This window comes from Astatotilapia calliptera, chromosome 17 (assembly GCF_964374335.1).
Source record: "Astatotilapia calliptera chromosome 17, fAstCal68.1, whole genome shotgun sequence".
NCBI classification, from domain to species: Eukaryota; Metazoa; Chordata; class Actinopteri; order Cichliformes; family Cichlidae; genus Astatotilapia; species Astatotilapia calliptera.
In genome coordinates, this window is record NC_137438.1 from 36,515,448 (window position 1) to 36,532,339 (window position 16,892).

The 16,892-nt window shown below is 42.1% G+C and overlaps 1 protein-coding gene across 8 annotated transcripts in view; it reads right to left on the reverse strand.

Moving 5' to 3' along the window:
• gramd4a (GRAM domain containing 4a) overlaps nucleotides 1-16,892 on the reverse strand; it is a 54,734-nt gene that overhangs the window by 18,647 nt on the left and 19,195 nt on the right. The gene's annotated exons all lie outside the window — the stretch shown is intronic.

Here is a 16,892-nt window from a genome sequence, read left to right on the forward strand (position 1 = left end):
ATTGTATGTGCTTTACTTTAAAATATAAAAGATGCTATATCAGTAACATTTAATTTTTCTTAAATGATGAGATTCATACTCTCACATGCTCAGGGTCACAAAAAGGCACATAAGAAGCAAGATTTAAATTTATGTGCAATGCCATTTTCAGTAAAAGAATTCAATCCAATAAAAAAATATTGCTTTTATCCCTCCTGTTTATAGCCTATAACCTTCACCTCTCCTCCTCACTTCCTCCTTGTCAATCATGTGATGGCTTCAATTGGTTTCAGGTAACGGCACTTTCAAAGCCTGGGGTGCAAAATCAGCACTGTCTCACACTCTATTGCCCCTGAATAAAGGAGCACATGAATATTGGAGAAGAGAAGGCCAGAAATGTGTGCACGTGCACCCGTCAATCAGTACCCACTTACCCATTAGATGCTCGAATAAGCAATCGCAAAAATCAAAAGGACAGATCGAGTCCACCTTAAAGAGAAATATTTCTGATTATCAGCAAAGCCTCTTCGAGGACAATCATGCCCTGCTGTAGCACCACTTCCATTGTGAACACCCTCAAAAGCACACAAGTTGGTGTCTCAGTTAAAAACGAGAAACATCACCTGAAACGGGTGCAACATGTTCTTGAAGTAGCAAAGTGCTGAAAGTAAAGAAAGCAATGAAAGCAGCGCAACTCCCCAATCACCCACTTTTCTCAGAACATCGCACACCCGAGGAGAGGATTCAGATTACAAGACTGTAGCTGCCACTTTCTCTTTCTCATCACCCAGCCTCATAGCTCACTCTAGTCCTTTATTACATCCCATTAACACTAATAAAACATTCATTGGCAGAACCTCCTGCAGCTACAGCGCTGGCTTCAACCTGGGGTGCTGCCTCTGAGAGAGGACATACATCCAGTATAATGCGTCTGCCTCAGATTCTTCTTCTGCATTTCTAGTTTACTCAGAGCAGTTTGGGAAAATTTGGCTCTCTTTGAAGTCTTCCTTTTGAAAATCCTCTGCAGTGGTGCATTAAAGAAAAACAAACCATCATTTTATCTCTTACTTCCCAAAATGCAAAATGACTCCTCTCATACATTCAACAGTGGCTGTGTCTCTCCTCCCATCGGCACAGCATTCAAATATGTATGAAAACGTGCCTCTGTGTACATAACAGTAAGCAAAACACAGGCCAAAGGTCGCAATGGGCTTAAGCTGCTTAATGGTTGCCCTGTGCCATAAGATCTGCAGCCAACTTTAAACCTATTACATTAAAAGACTAGCAGCAGCAGCGGGTATGATACAAGCAGTAGTTTAGCTTTGAGTTTAGTGTAACATAAGCAAAGTCACTCTGTACAGAAAAGGAATTGATAATGACAATACTCTGAAAACAACCTGCATTAACTTTTGGTGAGGAGGAGCCACAAGTGGTAAATAAGCTGGAAACATGATCACAGACTTGAAGCAACATCTGTGATCACCTGGAGCAGTGTCTGCAACATTAGGTCTGCTTTGGTTTCTACCACAATATCTGCATTATTTCCACAACACTGATGAGCAGTCCGATGAAACTGCTGAAGGACCTTCAAGTCAAGTAACATGATAACCAAACCAACCACAGGATCTCTTTCTTAATAAGATGACTTGGGTGGTTTTCACAGCTTTTTACCACTAATGCCCACTCGTACGCTGCCGCTCCGTACAACCACTCCCTGCACCCCACCCCCAATTTCTTTCTCCCATGCTCCACTCCTTCCCGTGCATGTATTCCCTCTCTGTAGTTTCCTTCCACATTGTCCATAACCTTCAAAACACCAGAAATAGAGATGCTGCAGAGTCCATAACACTGCACTGGAAGTGGGGCCACAAGTGTGTGATACAGCACAGCTTGGCACTGTACGCTATGTGTGTCGGACGAGGAAGGATAGAGTACAATCTGTTTTTTTCTGTTCCACAGAGGCCCTCTACATCAGATAGCATATTAATAATACTGTCAACATGCCTGTTCTGCACCTAAAACTGGATTGCTGACTTCTATATATAAATCTTCATCCTGGATTGCCACATCACAGGGTCTCTTCAGCCATTACGAAAGCTAGTAACTAGACCATTTATGTGTAACACAGACAGGGGATTAGCTAAATGCCATGCAAAGAGATGTCACTTTTAATCATGCTGACCTTCTGTTCTTTGCAGACTTTGAATGAAACCATAATATCTGTAGAAAAGCTACAAAAACATCACTATGAACTTTACACATGATACATTATTTTATAAGGAAGGTTTGGATGCTGAGGGCAGATTATGGAAATGATGGAGGTTCTGCACTGCTTAACGGTGTTTTATTTGTACCAGGTTAAAAGGAATCGTTATGCACATTTTTTAAATTGTACTGGAGTAGCGTTGCATGACTCACACTTCAAAGTAATTCTTAACCATTTCATATTGGGCCCTAATGCAGCACTTCAATCCCCTCTTACTTTAAGTCTACTCTCGCTTCAGGCCGGCTTTCTTCCAATTGGCTGCCCCTCTTAAACAAAAGGTGGGCGGGATTTCTGTGCCCTGTATCCAGATTTGTGTTACGCAGACACATAGCAGTTTCTTTTTTGAATAATTGGAGTCAAAAAGCCAAAATAAAACTAAATGTTTGCATTCCTGAATGCTGATGAGGATTTGTGACAATAATAACCACTATACAGAAATTTCCTAAATCAAAGCATACATGTAATTTTTCATTTTTGTCTCGTCACACCATTATTAGAGCTAGTAGAGCCCAAACCTATACAATGAATTTTTTATGGTCCTGATCCACTACTGAGGTAGAGATGCTATATTTAGCTGGACAGATGAGTCCTGGTTCCCAACTCAAATGTGACAAAAACATACCTCATCTGGTTAAAACTTCTTTGATAAACTGAGGAAAAATCAAATCATTCACACTTACATGTAACCTTTAAATACCTCCATGGATTCAGCAATTTAAAATGTAAAGTTTAGAGCACCTTACAGACCTCAGAACACTTTTAAAACAGGCTGGCTTGTGTTAGTCACGTCCGGCTTATATTCCAAAGATGGCAAACTTACTGAGGTTGAGGTTACTTTTATGGCTTTTGAAATTATCGACAGCTCCACTGTAAAGCAACTCAAAGCTGTCAAAGGTGCAGTCCTCCATCCTGCACAAGGCCATGCGCCTCTGCAATCGACCGGTCCCCGGGACGCTGCTGCAGGAACGGGACGGCAGAGTGGCCGCTTTGGGTCGGTCTTGACGTCCAGCCATGGCTGCAGGTTGCTTTAGTCCAGCCCGGAGAGTTTAACCCTCCCACTCTGACCTCAAAACTCCTCCAAGGCCCGTAAAAGTTTAGCTACAGGTCCCATGTTTACATGCCTCATCCAGAGATCAGGGATTTCTCCAAACTAAGTTATCGCAAGCAGCACAACGGACTGTTGTGACAGGCCTCCACACAGTGTGATGAGCAGCGATCAGAGCTGGTCTGCATGTGTCAGGCTCTGGGTGACAAGAGAAGGGGGGCAGTGGAGGTAAAGAGAGGCGGAGCTTTGCTCGGCGGCCAGCAGACTAAGAGGGCCTGGAATCTGAGATTTCTCAGCAGACTCGAGCTGTCACTCTCTCACACACACACACACACACACACACACCTGTCAGCGGCCTTATATGACCCATGTGGATGAGGATGTGTTGTGTTTTTGGTTTAAGAAGGTGTGTGTGAAGAAGCATGTGTGTGGACAGAAAAGTCTGCACGCGTACTGTACGCACTGGACATGAACTGCAAACCGCTTTTCATTTACGCAAGTTTTTTAAGTCCTCAAAGGAAAAGTACTGTGTGAGTTTTTCAATCCAGGCCAGAGACAATAGCTCCTTTCACGAAAGCAGTGGGGGCATGGGGTGGGGGAGTTCGGAGAATAAGAGAGACAGAGCGGGAGAGAGAGGGAAAATCAGCTGCTTCGCACTGGCCTCTCACTGTTCCCATTCACTGCCGTATTTTCCACAACACTCTTTTACTTGAGCATAAAGGAAGGTCGATTTTTGTGGCCTCCAGCCGATCTGCAGATGTTAACAGGCTATTCAAGCTTCTGGCTAAGGAAAAAGAGAAGGGGAAACCACGGCACAGGCATCCAAAATGAAACTAGCAACTAACAGGAACACGTGATTTCTCTATTCCCCACTTCTGTATGAGAAAAGATGACAACAGAGCTGGATGATTCACCTTTGTCTCAAATGAAGCCTTTTTTGCACATAAAAGGGCTGATCATATATAAATTATAAATACCGATTTACTTTACCATATGATATATGATTATATCATTAAGTACAGAGAACATTTATGTATGAGTAAGAGCATTGCATTCCCAAACATATATATGTATAAAAGACATCCAAATATAAAGCTGTAGTTGGACCGAACTGTTTCCTCCCCCTCTCCTTGGCCGCCTTCCTCTCTGGCCTTGATGTCTGTGGATAACCTAGATTGGACTTGCTTGGTGTCCTCACTTCATCCCCCCCTCTACAACACAGGTCGACTTCACGGCTAAGTTCTTCCTGCAACATCAAAAACAACCCCGACGTCTTTCTCGTCTCATGCCGTGTTTGTCAACCTCTTGTTTACGTGATGCCGAGCCAAACTCCTTGACAGGCAGCGTGTGTGGGAGTTAAAGTGTGTCTGTGTTCTTTCTAAATGTATGTGTGTTTGCTATTGGCCATTTGTGTGAGACTCATATTTACATAGGAGAGGGGGGGGTGGAGAAAAACATGAGCGTGTCATAAATAACCTAGATGAGCAATGTTCAATAATCCGATTTTGTGTCAGCAGGGAGGATACATTTCTCCTGTTTAGGGATTCTAAATCACATCACAGATTTCATTACATCAGATATCTGGTAAAGATTACAGTTTCCCCTGTAAGAAAAGGAAACCGGGCAACTGTAAAGAAAACAATTCCCACGGGGTCTGAGAAATGCCATGCGGTGAACTCGGAGGATTGTGCAGAACCCCATTTCCTCTGTTAACAGATGCTGCTAGTCATTTAGCTACTGCACACTTCCATGTCTCACTCAAAGAGCACAGTACTCGGTGGTAACCATGCTGCTTTGACAAAGCAGTGAGTCGGCTCATTTCTACTCTGAACTTTTCTACCCACATGGCCAACTGTTGCATTCTCACACGCTTCCCTGCAGCTAATGAAAGATGACTAAACAAACTGATGATGATGAGGATAACTGTAACACTTGTGAATCCAGTGAGAAGATCATCTAAAATGTTGTCCATTCCAAACTGTACCGACACCGAGATTATACTTAAAGGCCTCTTCACAAAACTCCCAAATATAGAAACCATCTGCCTCTGCAATGTCCAGACCCCTTCAATGCCAGTGACTTCATTTCCTGTAAAGAGCTCACGTATGATGGAACCGACAGGTCCCGTGAAAAATTTCTTCATTATCATGCAGCGTGTACTGAAGCTGCCCATTAGATGGAGAATAAATCCTTGTCATGCAGCAAGTACTATGGCTGCTTATTTAGAAAGACAATGAATCATCATCACAGCAAAAGAAATGAGTGATGAGGCAAAGACCTGCAAGATACTCCATCACTTGCATAATTTTCCCAAAGAAGGCTAAACCAAGACTTTTTAATAACTTCCATTTTTCTCTGCATAACAGGTCTCCACAATTACAATACACTCTTCATTACTACGTTACTTCCTTACAAGTTTTTCCCTCTAAATGAACGCTCTAAAAAGACAGATCGCATATTACCCACTTTTTTGCCTTTAAACACCCTCTACACATCCTAGTCTATATAATAACCATTTGCAAACTTAACTTGCAGTTTATCAGCTGCTTTGTGATTTAAAACTAGAAAAAAGAAGCTGTTTTGCATCAGCCATCAGACAGAACTGAACTCCCACCAAAAACAGTGAAAATATGGTAAATGGTAAATGGCCTGTATTTATAATAGCGCTTTACTAGTCCCTAATGAGCCCAAAGCGCTTTACACATCCAGTCATCCACCCATTCACACACTGGTGATGGCAAGCTACATTGTAGCCACAGCCACCCTGAGCTGCAACAGTTTATTACAGTTTCAATAAACCAATTTAACTACATTTTATTTATATAGTGCCAAATCACGACTTTGTAGTGTATTTTATTACTAACTACTACTATTGCAGTTTACTTGTATTTGCTTAATTGTTTACTAAATGTTTGAGGTGTGAAATAAACCGCAATGGTGTGTGTGCTTGGAGGATGTGTTTGTGCGCCGGGGTTTTGGTGGTGGGGGGGGGCGCGAGGATTTTCTTGTAAAACAAAGGGGGGCCTAGCAAAAAGTTTGGGAACCACTGCTTTAACTAATAATCTAAAGCGCCTTGAGGTGACTCTTGTTTTGATTTGGTGATGTATAAATAAAATTGAACTGAACTGATATGAAAACGATTGGTTGCGGTTGAGGGGAGAGAGACATGACAAAAGACATGCTGCCCAATAAAGTGGTTGTAATTATTCACAGCTTGTCTGAGTTCGAACTGCTTCTTCTATGTTTTTCCCTTAAAGAATAGCAAAGTGACTTGAGCCAAGGCCTCTCTGTGAAAAATGGTTGCTGGTCTACTTTCTATGGTCTGCTGCAGACCCTGTGTCTATTCATTTGGATTTATTATAGTTGGAAAATTGCATTCCCATAACAGTTGCATAACCTAAGCTCAACTATAAGAATTTTAGACTGACTTCAGCCTGATTGAAATAGAAACGAATTTAAATGGAGGTTAAAGTAAAAATCTCCCTTCTCACTGAAAAACCTGTACTGACCACAACCCCCGAACCACTCGGTTTTGTTTTCTAGCTAACCGATTATCTTTTCGATGTCCATCTCTCCACAGTTGACAGGATTCATTGTGGAACAAAAATGAATGCTTAGATTTTAGTACAACTGGCAACACATGATCACCTAATGATCACCAGAGTTCACCCGAACTGTGCCAGATCTCCAAGGGTTGATTGTGTTCATCTGGACGTAGCGTTTTGTGGGAGAAATGTTTCGTCGCTCATCCAGGTGACTTCTTCAGTCTCAGCTGACTGCAGGTTTCCCCCAATCTTATAAACAGTACATTTGAATAATGACTGAAACCAGCCCAGTGAAGGAACAATGGGCTGGGAGGTCAGTTCCTTAATCTTAATTATGCAAATTCTCATGACCATTGATCAAAGCCCACTGATCAATGGTCATGCATACCATTCACAGACAGTTGGGGAATGGCTGCAATCACAGCATTGTAAGATGGTGAAAGATGTACCCTTAGGCCCCCTCCTCGATTCAGAGATGGTCCTTCCCTTTTCACGTAAATGGCCTCCTTGACTCCTCGCTCAAACCAGCGTTCCTCCCTGTCCAGGATGTGTACATCCTCATCATTGAAAGAGTGTCCACTGGCCTGTAGGTGTAAATAGACTGCAGAGTCCTGGCCTGACGAGGTAGCTCTTCTGTGTTGTACCATCCGCTTTGCCAGAGGTTGTTTGGTTTCCCCGATGTATAAATCCCGGCAATCCTCCCGGCACTTAACAGCGTACACTATGTTACTCTGTTTGTGTCGGGGACCCAATCCTTGGGGTGGACCAATTTTTGGCACAGCGTGTTTTGGGGTTTAAAAGCCACAGAGACCCGGTGTTTAGAAAAAATGTGTCTCAACTGCTCTGTGCCAGATCGTATTCATCATTTTCGAGCGCCCCGCCATTTCTGCAAGAATCCCTCCTTCTAGATTACTTGTTAGATTTGAGTGAAACAACACTGTCCTGATGTGACTGTTTGCATGTCTGCTTGACTTCCCGATGAATTTCAATTCTCACAGTGGCTCCATGATCTAGTGGTTAAAACGGTCACTTTAGATGCAAGATATCAGCAATTCGAGAGCAGGAGGAGACCCATATCCAGCCTCAGGGGAATCAAAACTAGTGTACTCCTAGTGCTGGTCCCAAGCCCCGATAAATAGGAGAGTTACATCAGGAAGGGCATCTAGTTTAAAATTTGTTCCAAATCAAACGTGGATCCATACACTGTGCTGACGCTGTGGGAAACCACATAGCCATCCAGCCAACTAAGGACAACTTTTTTTTCTGCACTTCACACATTACAACATGTGAACTGTAATGTAAAGACCTCCTTTACTGTGTTTTCAGCTCTTTTCCACCTGTGAAAGGTTGAAATTGTTTAAACAATATTTGCTTTGCTGATATACTCCTATTATTTCAGGGGGGCAATATGTGCTTGTATTATATTCATATTTAGCCAATATATAGATCCTTACTTTCTTTAATTTCTAAATGTCTGCTAGTAGCAACACTTCCTGTGACGCAGCTGGGATGTACTTGCTATTCCATGAAACCCTTCCAATAGTTTTACTGCAGAGAAAATTCCAGCATTTATAGTCTGAATTCTCTGATTCTACTAGTGCTCACTTGTTCAGCTGCCTGTGTGTGTCTGCCCAGTTAGAAGTAGGGCAGCAGCTAGGACACCGTATCGACCAGCCAGTCACTGCAGAGCTCAAAGCGTGGCCTGTTCCCCTGCGGTGACCTTCAATACGCGACCTCACACAGGATAACTGCACTGTCGCTCTCTCTCTCTCTTGCACCCACCCCTAATCCTTTACAACTGGTTGGAACTAGCAGTGGTAAAACCAATAGACCCCAATTAAGGGAAGGCCTGTCTACAACTGTGCAATGTGAGAATATAGCTGTACTTTAGCCTACCAGAACAAGGGCCAATGTTTTCAGTAGAGAGATCCACGCATTGGTGTGGGTAATTCATTTGGCTAGCAGACATTCTTTTATTAGCTCCAAGTACAAATGATGCCTTTTGTGATGTAAAATCTGGTAGGAAAAAAAATAGAAACATCAACAAGTCAAGAATAAAAAGTAGGGAGAAGAGAAAAACAAAAAGGGGAAATAAGGGCAAAGAGAGGCCAGTATGAGTAAAAAAAAAAAAAAACAAAAAAAAAAAAAAACACGAATAATAGCGAGACAGAACCAAGAGGAATGAGAGAAAGGAAAGCAGTGAAAGCCTAGGAAATTAAGCCGGCTCATATAACGACATGAGGTGATTTCCACTGGCACTAACCTCTACCATTTATCACTTGTGGGAGGGTCAGTACAGCTCAGTTCTTTTACCCACAGGACAGACTCTAGCTGTTATATCCCCTCTGCTTCCACATCTATTCCCATGATAATCACAGAACTCTCACAGTGTTATCACTCAAACAAATTGTTCTCTTTGTGCTCATCCTTGTGTGCAGCATGTTCAGACACTACACACAAAGTTTTCCACGAAGCGAATCCTCCATCAAAGAGATGCGGTGATCTTAAAGCATGGTCATAATATAAATTTATCCCTCGTGGACAATCTCTAGACTTTTTTTTTTTAAACAAATACCACTGTAAGAAAATGTTATTTGATATTCTCTTGCTTATAGCAAAGCATTCCTATGGCCAGTGGTGCTTCCAGAGGTTTTTCATAGGGGTGGCCATATGGGGGCCACTAATATTGGAGTGGCACAACAAACACCACAAATTTTTGGCAATTGCCCCCCCCCCCCGCCTATGGCTTGCTTTAAAACCAGTCTCTTTCACGGATAATTGTGCCTTCACAGACGTCACCAATGCCATGAGCACTGATCCACCACCCATACCATCAACTATGCAGCCTACACCAGCGGTCCCCAACCTTTTTTGCACCATGGACCGGTTTATGTCCCACAACATTTTCACTGACCGGCCGTTAAAGATAACAGGGATAAATACAACAAAATAAAACCAGTACCAGTACCCAAAAAAAGAAGATTTATTCATAACACACAGGAAAAGACCCAGGGAAACCAAGTTAAAGATAAAAATGATTTTTTAAAAAAAAAAAAAAAAGATAAAAGAAACCCCGAAAATCATAAATCTCACACCCGAGCCTTAACTCTCGTGGCCCAGTACCAAACAACTCACGGACCAGTACTGGTCGATGGCCCGGGGGTTGTGGACCGCTGGCCTACACTGTACAGGTTAAAACAAGCAGGACAATCCCTCTCCTGCTTAGCCCAGAGGAGGCATTGTCCATGGCAACATCCATGACAACTTTTCCAGTGATTCCGTGGCCATGCCCAGTTTCTTGTAAAAGGTGCACCAAATTCAGTCATTTTGCTTCAGTCATATCGCTTGGATGCGAGTCACAGACGCAGCATTAAAAAATAAAAAATAAAAAATCAAATACACAAAAAAAGAACACACACAGCATCCAATAATCACTTAAACCTAAAGCCTCAGCTACACAGGCCTACAGGTTAGTCGGTGACCCCGTGGCTCATCGCTTGGAAAACAAATATCTGTTTGCCAACCAGGTGGAGAGTGGAGGTTGGAGGCTGCCAATTGCTTTAGCCACTGGCAAAATGCTAAGGTAACCCATAGTTTGTATGGAATACAGCAAAGTAGAACTTTGAAAGCGAACAGTCTTTATTTCTGGTTTGTGTGCCACTCTTCACTTTCACAAATAGTAATCAAGTGTTGTCATCTTCCATACCAACTATATGCAGTTGCAAGGAGGCTTCTGGTCCAGTACTGACTGTTTGTGACCATTTTCACCTAAAGACAACACCTCTAGCAATCACCCGCAACTGGTCATGGAAACCTCATTTGTCCTTAGTGACTAGTGGTTGTCAACTGGTCTTTAGGCCTTTTGTTGCTGACATCTACTAAGACAATATTTACCCAAATTTTCACTTTTCACTGGTTTTTAATCATACTATGGTATAAACAGGTACAAACACACAGGGGAGCAGCAGTATCAACATGTCCTCCACTGTTTGTCAGCACTTCTACAAGTAGGATGTGATGCTGGGTCAAAGCAGAAAAAACACTCTGGTGGACATGCACTCCCATGCTAACACTGTGCTGAGAGCTTCAAAGCACAAGCATTCAGTAACTATAGAAACCTGACTTACCAGCAAACAACAGAAACATTTATTGCTACTGGCTAAAAAGCTAATTGGAGGCAGTGAATTATGAGCAGCACTGCTTAACTGATGAAAACATCTATTTAAAAACAACAACAAAACAGCACTGTCCCATAAAGCTAATCTGATAGCTTACGGTTAGGTATGTGTGCATGAATCGGGACTACATGAGATAGAGGGAATACACTGGGATCTGTCTGAAGACAAAGACGAGAACTGAAGAAAAGACCAGAGTTAATAGAGCAAAAGGCCATGATGACGCTCTGTTACGAGTAAGAGTGTATTTGTGTGTGTGTTCGCGCGCACGCATTATGGTCTTTTTTTTTTTTTAATGTGATCTCACGTCCGGAAGCATGATTACAAATTAACCAAGTTAGTGTCCTCAGAATAGCGCGGGCCAATCACAACAAATGCCGAGGGAAAAGGCATGGGCCATTCCATCCACGCACACGGCATCTGGAATGGAAACTCATGCCTCCTGTACAGGAAGGAGACAATCTACTTAAACAGTGTGTTTGTTTTAGTATACAGCGTGGGCTCCCGTTTTATTTTTGGCACGCAAGAGAAAGATATCACAGAGAGAGAGAGGGGGGGAAAAAAAAAAAAAAAAAAAAAAAAAAAAAAAACACCCACACTCAGATAGCTCTGAATACTAAAGAGAATCAAGGAGAGCAAATAATTTCTTGGGTTAAATGCTGAGCCAACGTCGGCGCAAAAGCAAGACACTTCAAGGTTTGAAAGGATGTCTGAATCTCTGCTCCTTATTTTCTTCTTTCCCTGCAGTCGAAGAAGCTAAACTGAATTTAAGACAGAAATGGAAGCTAAAATTAGTCCAAAAGCTAACATGTTATTCACATTTTACATTTTTACATGTGGGTCTCATCACAAAAATGTGCTTGCTGTGAGCAAACAGCGACCTTTCAACAATAAAATTGCCCTCTTAACCACGATTGACAAACAAGTGACTTTAAGCAACAATTTTCCACATTTGCTCCACTCTGTTTTACTTATTGTGGGCATTTTCCCACAATGTCACTGAACCTCGCTACATAGTATCCATCAGTGCTCACTAAAGAAATGTGCACATTCCCAGATGCCACTCACCTGGCAAATTATAGGCTTTTAGTGGTTGCCAAGAGGTCACAAACTGGTCTCTTGGCCTGTGTGTGACTGGGGCTTTAAGATTCACAGGGAAAGAGTGTAAAGCAGTGTTACTCCTCACCATCCACTCTGAATATCACTTCAGAGTTCCTGCCAACCTCTATAAACTAATATTTACATATAAATGAATCTATAAATAAGAGATACGACTTAAGCTATCAGAAACCTTCTGGTGTGCTTTAGTATACCAATCCAGCATCTATATAGAGTGTAAAAGCAGCAACACATTTGTGTAAAGATGCACTTAAAAACCTTTGGCTATTGTCTGACAGTCAGTAACTTATTTTATCTGGGGGTTTGTTTGTTTTTTTTAACCCACAAACAGTGACGAGCACGTGACACACTGGCCACCACCTCAAGGCACTAAGGCAGCAGCCAACAGTCGAGACTGGGTTACAGTTTATGCAAAGTACTCATTTCCAACTGCTGCTGATAGTATTGCAAAGTCAAAGTTATATCAACCACAGCATCTCAGCCATGCAGTGGCAAACGGGATGCTGAATGTCAAGTTCCAAACCTCCTCTGGCATTAACATCAGCACATAAACTGCATCAGGAGCTTCATGACTGGCTGAGCAGTTCCTCTAGATATGCAAGGAGCCCAGTGCTTTTTGATACGTATTGCATATCTGACTGGAAATAATGGAATAAGAGGAAGTAGCTGCACTGGATTGGCTGGAGGCACTGTAGGCAACAGGCTGTACAGTGTCTATGTCCAAGTATTTAACTGCACCTGCTGTAAAGAGTAATGGTATCATCAAATATTAAGAATATTCTTAATATAAGCTGAACTTCATGTCAATGACCAAAATCCGGCGCTTCACAGTACACCATAGTGTCTTTCTATAGCACCTATGTTCCAGAAACAACCATTACACAGCACATTAAACTACAATGTCTCACTACAAGGAGTCTTTTGTCTCACCCTGCTAATCTTATTAGCTTTAACTAATGACAACGTGTATGTCAGCATTTAAATCTGTGTTCATCTGTGCTTAACACGCACTGAGAAAAATCATGAATAACCACTTGTGCAGCAGGCTATATTGTGCAAGCCGTCCCATAAACTCAGCGCTACATAGTTTATCGTATGACGACAGCACAGGGAAGAAGGGGAGAGTGCAAAGGAGTAGTGGAAGTGGAAGCCAAAATAACAAGAGCGCACGGCAGAGAGCAGGACTCCATTACTTGCTAATGGATTGTCATGCTTCAGTGTTCCCAGAAGTACGATTACACCGGCCAAAGATGGAATGAGAGATTGAGAGGCGTGAGAGAAATGAATAACCTGAGAGTGAAAGAGGAACTGAAGACAAACTGAAAGAAACGTGCGTAGTGGTTTGTCAAGTGTCTCCCATATTAGTGGCTGTTCTGAGCTGTCACAGCTTTGGAATTACGTGGGAACATCATAGTGATCTGATAAGGAGAAAGAAAGGGAAAATCAAAAAAAGAATAAGAGGAAGAGAATAAGTTTAAAAGCAAATTTAAAAAAAAAGAACTGAGGCTGATCCGGAAATTGGAGAGCAGGTAATGGTGGGCAGAATCACAAAGAGCAGCTCGGCAGGATGAAGAGGAAAGAAAAAAGCAATGAGAGCTTTAGAAGATGTTTTTAAAGATGGGAGAGAGCAAGGAAAGGGAAGTAAGAGATATCCATGAAAAATAGCTCACTAGCTCGCATCCTGACAGTATGACAACGGGTCCAGCCCTTTGAGCTTAGGCACAGCATTATGAGAGAAGGCATAGCCTGAGGTATTCTCACACACACACACACACACACACACACACACACACACACACACACACACACACACACAGAAAAGTTAAAGAGGGCGGGCGGAGACCTGACAGTCCATTACAGAGCACTGGCAACAAGGTTGTTGTAAAGGTACAGCAACTGCACACCAACCAGGTTAGACAAGCCTGTAACAGAAAAGCACCGTCCAGTCCCCTCACCCTGACTTAACCTGCTTTGCCCCAGTTTCCCTGCCTCTTCATAAATCACTAAACGTTTACAGAAAAATCTGCTACTTTCCCACTACTTTTATCAGTGATGACAACTGCAAAGATACCCTGAATCTACACTGAGCACAGTTTTGTTATTGGATGCTGTGTGGAAGTCATAATGACTTTCATAAGCAAATGGAGTTTGTTAAGATTAATTAAGGACAAATTAGGTCCTGGCTACAGGTAGACCTACAGGTGGGTGCAACATTTTGGTGGGCTGCAGCACCTAGCACAGGAAAGACTGCACATACAGAGGAAGGACTGCACACTTTGAACGCAAATGTCATGCAGTCAGTTGAAACACTAAAACTAAAATGGCGCTTGTCTTTACAAAACAAAAATCCACAGATTAATTGATTAATTATTGAAAATCTGCTTCAAGTAGCTATAATTATAACCCTTATAAAGCACATTATCAATCATTTTATTGCACATATAAAAAAAAAAATAGTATGTGACAAGTAGTTTTTTGACTCTTGGTCTTGCCTTTAGGCTGATATCAGTGATTCTTGTGAATTGTGAACAGGCACATGGTCAGACAGATGTATGAGCTAAAAATCAACAATGTGAATGTGAGTTTCAATGGCCATCTATCCTTTGATAGCTACAATAATTTCTATCCTCCCATGACCCTGAACTGTATAAGCAGTGAAGAAAACCGATGGATGGAAGGATTGAAATCTTTTTGAAAACACATCGAGCGAGTTTATATAAGGTCCAAAAACATAAAACGCTTTCCAGGGTTACTGGGTTCACTAGCACTTTGTAATGTCTCCTCCCAGGCTGCCTCTCTGGTGTAGCATGGACAATTGATTAACACTAGTGCAGCAGCTGCTTGTTCCATCATGTTTCCAGTGTAATTTCAGGGTTGCTAACATACAGCTACCAAAACAAGATGATACTGCCTTTGTTACTGTCAATTCTAGCATAGATTACACAGTCACACTAGTTTGTTCAGTGTTGTGTTCGTATTCGTTTCCCCTTCAACTTGCTTTTGAGAAACTGGAGAAAGGCTTCCTTACAGAGAGCTAAGCTAACCCGATGAGGACATGACAGAATGCCTGGATTTGAGTATTTCATCACTTCTTTCACATTAATGATAGCAAAATTTGAGTATTTTCTGTCATTGACAACACTGATGACGATCTACTGTAATACTGTTTTAAAAAAACAAAACAAAAAACTAACATACAAGCATTACATTGCTTTCAGTGTCTGAGACAACAACTGGGAGATGTCCTCTGGATAAACCATGCATTTGCAGGATTGGAAAGTACCCTGTTTAGACCTCTTCTCAAACCCCCCGAGGGAAATGTTCCAACAAAACTGACCTTGCTGGACCTGATCATTTTCAGTCTCCAATGAGGCAGCAGAAAGGACAAAATGAAAACAGACACAGACAAAAAGCCATGTATATCAGGCAATCACACAAAACACTGATAAAGCAATCATCTGTTCCATTTGGGTATGAGACAATGGGTGTGGCCTCTGTCACCATGGCACCAAATTCTGATACAGCCTCTGGTAAAACCAAGTACTGCTTATCAGATAGGAGCTTCTATTTCAGCTTCTAAATTGAGCAACTCATTAGCATTTCTTGAATCTAACAGATTGGCAGCCCAACATAACAATGTTGTGCACAACAACCGCGAGCAATGGATAAAACCAAGCCGACTGCAGTCTCAGACAGTTAAACCGCAAATTCAGTGAGATCACAAGATGACACAGATTACGTTTGTCACTTTGCAAGAACTTACAACATGTGTGATTCTTCTTAATAAGAAACATGTATCACTTCTAAAATCTCTCCTACAACACGACTAGCACATTTCTGTGTCGAGTTGCATGATAAGACATCACTAAGTGCCAGCACGAGTTCTTAGACTCTTTACACCAAAAACCATCTCTTCAGCATAAGAGGCTGCCTGCTACATTTGCCGTACAAACACACCAAAAACAAACAAAAAAGGCCATTTAGATAAGAAACTGATGAATTCATGAGGCGATATCTCTACAACACCAAATCACCAGTGCAACACAATGCAACAGACATTTTCACTTGTTCTCTTACAGCTGCAATCGTCTCGCCAAATATGAAGTTTTCTATAAAACAATGGGAATGGGATGGGACAGATCCGACATTTGGACCCAATCGGCCAAATTGTCACTCAAAAAGCTACATCAACTATTGCTGACAACGGGCAAATCGAAGGTGCTGGTGTCTTTAGCCACTTTTTGTTGGTCTGCGTGTGCCACGTGTCAGCAGCAGTGCACCAGCTGCTCCACGCTAGTCTGTCACCTAACCACAGACTGTGGTTTAAATGAGATGACACGAATGAAAAGTTCCTCCTCTGATGCTGCTTTGTCCTCCTCTCTGTGTCATCGGGACGCTTTTATTTAGTCAGAGTGAACTCTAGTAACATTCTCATCGTTAGATCCACTCCTCACGTGAAAAGGTACACGCAGAGCAAATAAGAAGAAACTAGTGTGGCGGTAAACGACAGTAAAGATGCTTAACAAGCACAAATAAGATCAAATAAGACCTGAAGTGAAACGACTGAACTGCTGCATCGCTAGTTCTGGGTAATTCAGAAAATCTGAGGCAGGACTCAGATATGCTGCTCCGGTGCTCGATGGTGGGTGTTACGGATGTTTGTGTGGCTATTTTTGCTGGTGCGACTACCATAGCAACAGTAACCAACCATCACAAAGCAAGGTAGCTGAGCTTCAATTAAAAGTTATCAGCCAAGTTAGCTG